Raw genomic sequence first — 13100 nt, 5'->3', positions numbered from 1 at the left:
ACTGGGAGACTAGTCAGGATTGAGGCAAAGATGAACGGAGTAAAGTACAGAGGGATCCTTGATGAAAACCTTAATTATCTATCAATTAATTAATCTATCAATTAATTAATCTATCAACAGGAGAACGACACAGGCAAGACAACGCAGGAGTGGCTTCGGGACAAGTCTCTGAATTTCCTTGAGTAGCCCAGCCAGAGCCCGTACTTGAAACCGATCTATGGAGAGACCTTAAAATATCTGTGCAGCAACGCTCCCCATCCAACCTGACAGAGCTTGAGAGGATATGCAGAGAAGAATGGGAGAAACTCCCCAAATACAGGTGTGCCAAGCTTGCAGTGTCATACCCAAGAAGACTCTTCTGTAATCGCTGCCAAAGGTGCTTCAACAAAGTACTGAGTAAAGGGTATGAATACTTATGTAAATGTGATATTTCTTTTTTTATATATATAAACTAGCAAAAGTGTATTTCTCTCAAATTCTGTGCACAAATTTGGTTACATCCCTGTTACTGAGTATTTCTTCTTTGCCAAGATAATCCATCTACCTGACAGGTGTGGCCTATCAAGAAGCTGATTAAACCGCATGATCATTATACAGGTGCACCTTGTGCTGGGAACACTAAACGACCACTCTAAAATGTGCAGTTATGTTACACAACACAATGCCACATTGGCATGCTGACTGCAAGAATGTCTGACAGAGCTGTTGCCAGAGAATTCAATTTTCATTTCTTTACCATAAGCCTCCTCCAATGTTGTTTTAGAGAGTTTGACAGTACACCCAACCGGCCTCACAGCCGCAGACCTCCACATCTGTTTGTTTCACCTGCGGGATCATCTGAGGAGGGAGGGGGGTGTGTGCTGAGGAGTATTTCTGTCTGTAATAAAGCCCTTTCATGGGAGAAAAAGACCCACACATGGCTGCAACCCTGCCAAGTTATGTGAAATCCATAGATTAGGGCCGAATTAATTGATTTCCTTCTATGAACTGTAACTCATTAAAATCTTTGAAATTGTTGCATGTTGCACTTATATTTTCGTTCAGTATATAAGGGCTAAGCCAGCGATGGGCAACTCCAGTCATCTGGGGCCTGATTGGTGATACACTTTTTGCCCAAGCCCCAGCTAACACACCTCCAATAATCAACCTCATATTATGGTCTTCAGTTTAGAGTGCAATTTGTTTAATCAGGTGTGTTAGCTATATGAAATGGGCATTTTCTGATATCGGTATACGATGCTCGCTATTGGTCTGTGTCTGTTTATTTCGTGTCAGGGACAACTGTAGCATTGTAGCTAAGCCGAACCCTAACCCATTTCCTAACTTTAACCTTATTCTCCCAACCTGCTATTTAAACAAATAATCTGTGTTGAGAAACCATCCGTCTCAAAACACCGGAACTGACCAATGCCAGGCACCAATGGGTGTTTCCTGATATAAAGGAACAACCACATTAAGAAACACCCCGAATTACGGTCTGCAATTACACCCTATTGAGCTATAGGGCTTGGGGGAAAGTGTGACACCAATCAGGCTGCCCGAAGACTGCCGTTTCCCATCCCTTGGCTGATAATTTATCATCCTTGTAATCATCCTTGTAATGAAAATTGGTTTTCATTGTTTTGTGATTAGTGCCTGTATCAGACCTCAGGATAAGACCCAGATGCAGACAGTTCGAAGTAACAAAAGTTTATTACAAAAACAGGGGGAAGGCAAACGACAGGTCAAGGGCAGGCAGCGGTCAGTAATCCAGAGCAGAGTCCGAAAGGTACAGAACAGCAGGCAGGCTCAGGGTCAGGACAGGCAGAATGGTCAAAACCGTGAAAACAAGAAAACAGGGACAAAAGGCTGTGAGACATAGGTAATCCTAGACACATGAAAAGTGGGATGTACACGGAGGATACGGGGCAAGAGAAGACGAACAGTAGAGGGGTTAATAATAATAATAATAATCTTGGAGATGGGGAAAGGGCCAATAAAACGGGGTGAAAGTTCGCTGGACTCTACCCGGAGCGGAGGGGCAGATCCCAAGCGGACAGCCATAGCCTCTTCCCAAGATGATAGTTGGGAGCCGGGGTCCGGTGGCGGTCCGCCTGTTAACGATACCTGGAGGTGTCTTGAAAAGAGTGGACCGAGCTCTCTTCCAGGTACCGCGACAGCGGCGGACGAACATCTGGGCAGAGGGTATGTGGCGGAGAAGGGAAGGGTGTTCCGGCCGTACTCCACCCACATGAGTTGCTGGCTCCAGGTGGTGGGGTTGGCCGAGACAAGGCACAGAAGTGTTGTCCTAATTGGCACGCTCCAACTGGCCGTGGGATTGGGGATGAAACCCGGAGGACAGGCTGGCCGACGACCCAATAAGTGTGCAGAACGCCTTCCAAAACCGGGACGAGAACTTAGGACGACGGTCGGAAATCATGTCCACCAGAAGTCCATGTATCCGGAAGACGTGCTGCACCATCTTCTTGGCAGAAGGTAGATTGAGGAGGGGAATGAAATGGGCAGCTTTGGAAAACCTGTCCACCACCGTGAGGATAGTGATGTTGCTATCAGACGGAGGGAGACCAGTGACGAAGTCCAGAGATATATGTGACCAGGGACGGTGAGGGACAGAAAGAGATTGAAGGATGCCAGCCGGAGCTTGCCGAAGAGTCTTGTTCTGAGCACAGACGGTGCAGGGGGCAACAAACGTGGAGATGTCCGGAACCATGGTAAGCCACCAAAAGTTTTGTTGCACAAAGGCCAGGGTCCGACGGGAGCCAGAGTGGCAGGCAAGCCTGGAGGAATGAGCCCATTCCAAGACCGGGGAACAGGCAGCGTCTCATGAATATGAATATTTTCTAGTAAGATTTTTTGTCCGTTGCGTCATGCTACTTAGTGTCAGTTAATGACAATTCTCCCGGATCCGGGAAGGGTAGTTACAAGAGGCTATTAAGGTCCTGGAATGCCCGGTCAGCCGCTGGGGACCATGTGAATAGGAACTTGGGAGAGGTGAGTGCTGAAAGGGGGGAAGCCAGGGTGCTGTAACTCCGTATAAAATGGCGATAGAAATGGGCAAATCCTAAGAAACGTTGCAGCTGCACTCTGGACGGGGGTTGGGGCCAATCCACCACTGCTCTCCCCTTTCCCGGATCCATCTGCACATTCCCAGCAGCGATGATGTATCCAAGGAAGGAAACGGTGGAGCGATGGATCTCACATTTTCGGCTTTGACAAAGAACTGGTTCTCCAGGAGACGCTGGAGAACGTGTTCTTGAGCCGAGTGGGTAAAGACGAGGATGTCGTCGAAGTATACGAACACGAACCGGTTCAACATATCCCGGAGAACATCATTAATCAGGACCTGGAACACAGCAGGAGCATTGGTCAGACCGAATGGCATCACCAGGTATTCATAGTGTCCGCTAGCAGTGTTGAAGTGTCGTTCCTTATCCGTACCAGGTGGTAGGCATTCCGTCTAACTTAGAGAAGATAGTGGCCCCCTGGAGTGGCTCGAAAGCCGAGGCGATGATTGGTAGCGGGTAGCGGTTCCTAATCCCGGTAGTCGATACACGGTCGCAGGGTTTTGTTCTTCTTCTCCACAAAGAAGAACAATGCATCGGTGGGGGAGGAAGAAGGATGGATACCCCCTGCAGCCAGGGAGTCCTCCATGTGCGTCTCCATAGTCTTGGTCTCTGGACCTGACAGTGAATACAGCCGTCCCTGGGGTGGTGTAGTGCCCGGGAGAAGGTTGATCCCGTAGTCATAGGGTTGATGTGGAGGAAGCGAAGTGGCTCGGGCCTTGCTGAAAACCTCCCGGAAATCCTGGTACTCTGGAGAGGTCCGAGGCTTCTTCTGAGCCCACAGGAGGACGTCCCGGGGAAGGCTGTGACAAATTCAGGCAATAGTCGTGGCAGAACGGGCTCTAGCCCACGATAGTAACAGCAGTCCAGTTGATAAGGGGATTGTGGTGCTGGAGCCAAGAACCCCAATACCACAGGAACCTGAGGAGACTTTATGAGCATAAACTATATAAACTCAATGTTGTTTCCGGACACACGCAGGTGGATAGGAGTAGTGTTGTGGGTGACCCTGCCAATAGAGCGCCCATCCAGTGCTCTAACGTCCAGGGGACTGGAGATGGGCTGAGTGGTGATGCCCAGCTCAGATACTTGTTGGTCCCAGAGGCAATAAGAACCCGGAGAGATTTAGACTGGTCTCCCCACAGCAGGATGGCATGGAGAGAGTGCGAGTAAGGGAAGAAGAACATTTCTCTGTATGGCCCACCAGAGTACTTGTACCTACTGATGAGCCTGGTCTCTTTAAAGGACAGGTAGACACATAATGACCGGCAGTTCCGCAATACGGTCAACTCTGGGTGTTAAGTCTGCTGGAGACAACCTAGCAATGCCAAGTTGCATTGGCTTCGAAAAAGGCGAGTCAGCAGACCTCCTCTCCCTCCTACATTCCCATAGCCGCCCATTGAACCGGATGGTCAAGGTGATGAGTGAATCGAGATCCGTAGGCAGCTCCTGGGCTGCGAGCTCGTACTTAACCTCCTCCGATAATCCATGAAGGAATGTGTCAAACAGAGATTCCGGGTTCCAGGCACTCTCGGCAGCCAACGTACGGAAATCAACCGCATGGGGCGGCAGGGTAGCCTAGTGGTTAGAGCGTTGGACTAGTAACCGGAAGGTTGCAAGTTCAAATCCCCGAGCTGACAAGGTACAAATCTGTCGTTCTGCCCCTGAACAGGCAGTTAACCCACTGTTCCTAGGCCGTCATTGAAAATAAGAATTTGTTCTTAACTGACTTGCCTGGTTAAATAAAGGTAAAATAAAAAAATAAAAATAAAAAATAGACCGCCACACTGTGGGAGTCTTCGCGAAGCTGGATTAACTTCCGGGCAGCCTCTCTCCTGGACAACGGAGAATCAAAAACCTTTTTCACCTCAGCCACGAGCTCCTCCAGGCTAAAACATACGGCAGATTGTTGTTCCCACACCGCCGTAGCCCAGGCGAGAGCCCTCCCGGACATTAGCTTTATGAGATATGCTATCTTCGAGCGGTCCAAGAGGAAGGACGAGGGCCGGAACTCGAAGATGAGGGAACACTGGGAGAGAAACACCCGACAGGTTCCTGACCCTCCAGCGAAGCATTCCGGAGAAGGTAAGCAGGGATCTTGGGAAGCCTGTGTGGCCTGGAGAGATGCACTGCTGACAGCTGTGTTACTGGGAGGCTGGAAGGCTACTGTTGTGGCCGGCTGCTTCACAGATAATCCACGGAATTGCTCCAGCAATGTATTCAAGGCACAGTCATGGCATTCTGCCAAGGTCTGGAGTCTGTCCAGAAGACCTCGAAGTAACTCCTCGTGTCTCCCAATGGTGGCTCCTTGGGAGGAGATTGTCTGAGTCTACTGGGTCAGTAAGACCAAGATGCAGACAGTTCGAAGTAACAAAAGTTTATTACAAAAACGGGGCAGGCAAACGACAGGTCAAGGGTAGGCAGAGCAGAGTCCGAAAGGTACAGAACGGCAGGCAGGCTCAGGGTCAGGGCAGGCAGAATGGTCAAAGCCGGGAAAACAAGAAAGCAGGGACTAGAGCGATAACAGGAGTACGGGAAATATGCTGGTAGGCTTGACGAGACAAGACGAACTGGCAACAGACAAACAGAGAATACAGGTATAAATACACAGGATAATGGGGCAAATGGGCGACACCTGGAGGGGGGTGGAGACAAGCACAAAGACAGGTGAAACAGATCAGGGTGTGACAGCCTGTGCCTAATGAGGAATTATACAATACATTTCTTTAGAAATCAATTTTATTACCATGACATTGTATCTGTAAGTATATGGTTAATATACACAAATGCCTTGGATTTACAAAAGGTTAATAAAACAAAAAAGACATCCGAATTAGGATGTGACAAGCTGATGGCTGAAATGAACCAACCTGGGCCCGGTTTCTCAAAAGAATCTTAAAACCTACGGGATCGGTAATGTGCTAATGTGACTAGAATGACGTTGTAAGTAACAGCCAACTTTCCAGGACATATGTTTTATATGTGCAGAAAGCGAAAATTCTTGTTAATCTGCTGTAACTGCACTGTCCAATTTACAGTTGCTATTACAGTGAAAAAATGCCATGGTATTGTTTGAGTGCACAACAACAAAAAACTTTTATCACGGCAACTGGTTTGATACATTCACCCCTGAAGGTAAATCATTTACTTACATTCAGTAATCTTGCTCTGATTTGTCATCATGAGGGTCCCAGAGATAAAATGTAGCATGGTTTTGTTTGATAAAATCCATCTTTATATTCAAATGTAGGAACTGGGTTCTACAGTTTGAACCCCTGCTGTTTCTGGCCCCACACCCATGCTGCCCGGACATCTAGATGTGTGAAGGTTCGTGTCTTTTCTGTCCGAAAGCTAATTATCCATCTTGTATGACCTTACTGGGAGTGTGTAAACATTTTGTGTAAACGTTTTTTTATTACCATATTATTTGGTATGTTCTCTACAGTTATGTACTTAAATGTATCAATTGACAAATTTGGCACATTTGTGCAGACTTAATTCAAAATGTTGTGCAGTAATGAAATGCTTCACTGGGTCAGTCTGAAACTTTGCACATACTGTTGCCATCTGTTGGCCAAAATCGAAATTACACCTACACTCCTATGTCATTTTATGGCCTTTCTCTCCATTTCAAAGATAATGGAAAAAATAAATACATGTTTTTGTTTGTATTATCTTTTACCAGATCTAATGTGTTATATTCTCCGACATTAATTTCACATTTCCACAAACTGTCATTTTAGGTGAAAATTTAAAAAAAAGGTCAGATCCTCTAATTCCCTGCAATTCTAGACATTTGCCATGACTTACATATAAACAGTTAACATATTAATCATAACCTCGTATTATATCATCACTCTGAACAGTCGTAACCTCCTTGCATCTGCAAACACCCGAGCCTTACTTGTGATTCAAGACTACACAAATTGATTTAATTATTTATTTACTAGCTAATTAAATGGGAACACAGGATAAACATACACACTGAACCGGTTATTGACTGGAGACTTAATACGCTGAAAACAGGTCCCTCGCGGAATGACAACAACATGGATGCTTGTTGAAGAAGAGAGGGAGAGAGAGGGATGGAGGCATTTAACATTTCCACATTCAGAAACTACTCTCAACTACAGTAACTATATACTTTGCACACGAACCGCTGCCCGCTTTGAGAAAGAAATCATGAATGTATTTACGTGAAATGCCGGGTGATCGGCGGACGCATCGATGGTTTCCCAGTGGTGTGATGAGAGTAGCGTAATATGATGGTTTGAGCAGAGTAACAGGATGGTCTTACTTAAATTCGCTTTCGAAGATACTTTACAGCTAATCAGCCATACCAGTGATTGACCGGGAGGTGAATTTATCGCCTCCACCTCATGTTAAGATTCAAAGTTCAAACCATTTTCAACGTGCAGCTGCAGCTTCACGCTTTTCTGGTCTAATGTGTTAACTTCTTCACCCATCCTTTATACCTTTGGCTCGAAAGGGGCGGTTCTGACAGGCTGGCACGCTCCCTGACCTCACTCCGGAGTGGTGACTACTCACTGTGAAAAGTTCTGGAAAACAATAAATCTCTTATAACTTCTCAAATCACATCCATCTCTTAACAAAAACACTTTTAGAATTTTTCATATATGTAATATATATTACATATAGTATGGACAACGCATAGTATCGAAACTTCATACAGTATATGTAGTGGGTATACTTTCCAAATTACTGTATTTCCTTTATAACATTTTGAATGACATCACAAAAGAACAAATAAAATGACATTAGTGTCCTATAGATCACCTCTGTGTCACGCCCTGACCTTAGAGAGCCTTTTAATGTCTCTATTTGGTTTGGTCAGGGTGTGATTTGGGGTGGGCATTCTATGTTTTGTTATCTATGATTTTGTATTTCTATGTTTTGGCCGGGTATGGTTCTCAATCAGGGACAGCTGTCTATCGTTGTCTCTGATTGAGAACCATACTTAGGTAGCCCTTTCCCACCTGTCTTTTTGGGAAGTGAGTTTGAGTTTGTTTAGGGCACATAGCCTTTAGTTTCATGGTTTGTTTTTGTAGTGTTTATTGTTTTGTTCGGCTTCATTTTTATTAATAAAAGAAAATGTACGCTCACCACGCTGTACCTTGGTCCTCTTCCTTTAACGGCCGTGACACTCTGACCATTCCCCACATTCTACGTTGGAAATATTGCTCCAGTATTTGCTTTTGAATGTATTAGAGTTTCAGTGGGAAAAAGTCTGTTGAGACTAAGCACATTCCTTTGGTAAATCTTGAGAGCACAGGCCTGGATCTTCTCCTTTGATTTACAACAGGATGTGAGTTGTTAAACCCCACTAGTTCTTTCCTTCCCCCTCTACGGGTTTGAGGGGTCTGATAGACGTTATTCATAGTAAACCTGATCTGACTTATTTGGATTCTCGTGGACAGTCATGACAGTCCCCCTCTGGTGTGTTAAATTTTGGAAGGATTCTGCAAGTTTCAACCCCCAACAAGAATGACCACGGGATGTCCTGGTTGTGGATCATCGTTCCGGACCCGTCGCCCGGTTGATCTAGGCAGTAACTTAGGCAGATGTTAATAACGCACCACACTCACGCAATACATCCTTACATTTCTTCCCCAAATGAGCGGCGTTGTGGCATCAACTGGTGGTTGAACGGGGAACTTGTTAAGGGCCGTATTACTTTGTAAATTACCCAATTTAAATAAAATAAACAATATACATGATATAGTTACAACACCTTAATAATCTAATTGGACTCTATTCTACATATGTCCACGGTCTTGGCTAAATTACTCTATCATGACATTTTGTCTAATGTCATATCTAGGGCGGTCCTACTTAGTGGTGTGTTGCTTAGGGCACTATCTTAAGTTGATAACTACATGATGAGGCTACTGCTGTAAGGCACTAGCTTCGGATAGTCTACAGGGATGACCTATGGACCTCTGGTGAGAAACTGGTGATTCATGTAGCTGTAGAGTCAAAGGGGCTTCAGGGTCTATTTACAACTTTACCAAGACTGGTATTTTGCTTAGACCCTTAAGTGATCCTAGTATAAATTGCCATTAAATGTCCAGTTGTGCATGTCAATATCCGCTTGAGTCAGATTCTGCACCAAGAGGTATCGAAACGTCTTTTTCCTATGACCTTTGTTTCAAGAGACTTTTCCCGCCGAAACTCTAATAAGTTCAAAGCAAATACTGGAACAATATTTCTAACATAGAACATGGGGAATGGTCAGAGACGATCTATAGAACACAAATTTAATTTTGTTTGTTATTTTGTGATGTCATTAAAAATGTTATGAAGAAAATACTGTAACTTGTAACACACAACATGTACAACGTTTCTCCTGTGTATATCTGACAAAAGGTCAGAGTGTGTATGGTGAATTATTCATTTCCAGAGCTAGGACATAAGGGTCAGCTGATTTAAGGAAATTTGAGAAGATATATTAGTTTGGCCGAAGCAAAGTATTATCTCTTTGTTTCTTTATGCTACCGCGTATTCCGGTAACATTGCTAGCAAGAAACGCTGATTGTGTTGAATGTGAGACGTTGTTCTAAACCCCCGGTCCCCAATTGAAGGGGACCTTTTTGTGCTTGAAGTGAACATGCTTGTACAAGAATGGCTAGCTTTGCATTAGAAGCTAAGCTAACAAACAGAGAGAAGACATTGTTCTTTGTTTATAGCAGAAATCCCGCGCTTTTGGCGATGGAAGTCCCGCCTTTGCTGGAATCCCGTGTGATTTTAGCTTTCAGGGTTAACTGACCCCTTGTGGTGAAGAATTGCCAACAATGTTTTTGTGAAGACAAAAAAAAAAATCCAATGTGAGAGCAAAACATCTTCTCACATCTGTAACAACTGGTTCCACTTTATAATATTCAACCAATATCAACTGATTGGTTGATCTCATTTGATTTAACAAGGAAGTTAAATTGCCTTTTTACCAGGTTGATCATTCGGCTAAGGACCAAATTAATTTGTTCCAACCAATTAGACATTTTAAACTTGTCAATCTTAACCTAGATACAGCGATACTTTCAGTTTAATTCAAGTTTAATTCCCAGATAGCCTATACATTTAAGGTTAATCATTAACATTGCTAAATCAATTACATTTGCTTTTGCAAGTTCATAGATGTCCAACTCCCACATTACGTTTCCAGTATTGATGATTCATTAATGTCTATAAATTGATTAAAATCGTTTTGCAGCTTCCAACGAGTCAAAACCCAAACTTATTTTATTTTTATAGTAATGACCAAGCTATCAGAGGGGGTGGCCCCCATACCCCTGCTAATTAATGAACCCTTACCCACAGAAAGATTGATCGATGACCTCAGCAGCGATATAAACCCAAACTATGCCATAAGCGAAAGAACAGCAGAAATAACAACAAACACCCTCCAAAATAAACCATCAGGTGCAGGCCTTGTAAAGGTTCTCTCCAGTTTAGCCCTGAAGTATGGCTGCCAGCAGATTGACATCAGGTCCAGTACCGCAGTGCACAGCAAAAGCACGAGCAGGAAACGGTTGACATGAAAGGACAGGTGGAGAGAACCAGGAAACTAATAACAAAAGCAAAAAAGATACTGCTAGCCGAGGAACTGTGTTTGAAAACTGAACAATTAAAAGAAATGGCAAAAGTTATGACGACAAACGAGCACAAACTCTTGAACAAAAATCGTCTTCTACAGGAACAAAATCATCTTCTACAGGAACAACTTGATGTAGCCAAAAATAAACAAGACAAAGTCCAATCCAAACTAGATAAATCTGACGAGTTAGCTACAAACAGGGGCACACGACTTAATAACATGCATGCAGTTTTGATGTAATGATGTATTTGGTATTTTATTAGGATCCCCATTTGCTGTTGCAAAAGCAGCAGCTACTCTTCCTGGGGTCCACACAAAACATGAAACATAATACAGAATGACTTGATACAGAACATCATTGGACAAGAACAGCTCAAGGACAGAACTACATATATTATTTTTAAAGGCACACGTAGCCTACATGTCAATGCATACACACAAACTATCTTGGTCAAATAGGGGAGAGGCGTTGTGCTGCGAGGTGTTGTTTTATCTGTTTTTTTAAACCAAGTTTGCTGTTTATTTGAACAATATGAGATGGAAGGAAGTTCCATGCATTAAGGGCTCTATATAATACTGTACGTTTTCTTGAAAGAATAAAAAATAAAACGGAAAGGATGCATGTTTTGGAATATTTTTTATTCTTCCTTCTTTTCACTCTGTCATTTAGGTTAGTATTGTTGAGTAACTACAATGCTATTGATCAGTCCTCAGTTTTCTCCTTTCACAGCGATTAAACTCAAACTGTTTTTTTTTCTGGCTGGATTGGGGTGAGTTCAGGAGTTCAGGTGAGGTACTGATAAATTGCATGGTGTGTTTATTTGTTGATCTGTTATTGCATTGTGTATGGGCGTGTACTGTATTGTGTTTTAGTGTAGTGCATGGTATGTTTATGTATTGTATTGTGTGTCTGAATATTGATCTATTGCATTGTCTACTGGTCTATCTAGTAGTGTATTGTGTGTTGGTGTGTACACTGCATTGTGTGTCAGTTTATTACAGGGCTCTCCAACCCTGCTCCTTGAGAGCTGCCATCCTGTATGTTTTCATTCCAACCCTAATCCAACCCTAATCCCTAACCCTAATCTAGTGCACCTATTTCTAATAATTAGTTGGTTTAAAATATGAATCAGGTTAGTTACAACTGGAGTTGGAGTGACAGGAGGGTAGCTCTCCAGGAACAGGATTGAAGAACCCTGGTGTAATGCATGTTATGTTGGTGTGTTCAACTGTGGGTGTGTTGTTGTGGCAGCATTGGGAGGTGTTCCAGAGTCACCGAGATCTTCATCCTGGTGCCAGTTGCTGTGGAATAACAGCCTGCACTCTTCTGGGAAGGCTTTCCACTAGATATTGGAACATTGCTGAAGGGACTTGCTTCCATTCAGCCACAAAAGCATTAGTGATGTCGGGCACTGATGTTGGGTGATTAGGCCTGGCTCGCAGTCAGCATTACAATTAATCCTAAAGGTGTTTGTTTGGGTTGAGGCTGGGGCTCTGTGCAGGCCAGTCAAGTTCTTCCACACCGATCTCGACAAACCATTTCTGTATGGACCTCGCTTTGTGCACAGGGGCATTGTCATGCTGAAACAGGAAAGGGCCTTCCCCAAACTGTTGCCACAAAGTTGGAAGCTCAGAATCATCTATAATGTAATTGTATGCTGTAGCATTAAGATTTCCCTTCACAGGATCTAAGGGGCCTGGCCCGAACCATGAAAAACAGCCCCAGACCATTATTCCTCCTCCACCAAACTTTACAGCTGGCACTATACATTGGAGCAGGCAGCGTTCTCCTGTTATCTGCCAAACCCAGATTAATCCGTCGCACTGTCAGATGGTGAAGCGTTTTTCATCACTCCAGAGAATGCGTTGGCATTGCGCATGGTGATCGGCCATGGAAACGCATTTCATGAAGCACCCGACGAATAGTTCTTGTACTGACATTGCTTCCAGAGGCAGTCTGGAACTCGGTAGTGAGTGTTGCAACCGAGGATAGACGTTTTTTATGCACTACGCGCTTCACGCACGGTCCCGTTCTATGAACTTGTGTGGCCTACCACTTAAACGGCTGACCCGTTGTTGCTCCTTGAGGTTTCCACTTTACAGTGACAGCACTTACAGTTGACCGGGGCAACTCTAGCAGGGCAGAAATTTTACGAACTGACTTGTTGGAATCCTATGACGGTGCGACATCCTATGACGGTGCGACATTGAAGGTCACTGAGCTCTTCAGTAAGGCCATTCTAATGCAAATGTTCATCTATGGAGATTGCATGGCTGTGTGCTCGGTTTTATACACCTGTCAGCAATGGATGTGGCTGAAATAGCCAAATCCACTAATTTGAAGGGGTGTCCATATACTTTTGTGGATATGTAGTGTACCATTCTGACTTTGGGAGGCCCAGGTTGTAAATTACAGCTCTAAC

This window comes from Oncorhynchus mykiss, chromosome 2 (assembly GCF_057628025.1).
Source record: "Oncorhynchus mykiss isolate SJ-2025 chromosome 2, ASM5762802v1, whole genome shotgun sequence".
Classification (NCBI taxonomy): Eukaryota; Metazoa; Chordata; class Actinopteri; order Salmoniformes; family Salmonidae; genus Oncorhynchus; species Oncorhynchus mykiss.
The sequence above is the reverse complement of the archived record's forward strand: the minus strand, read 5'-3'. Positions refer to the sequence as shown.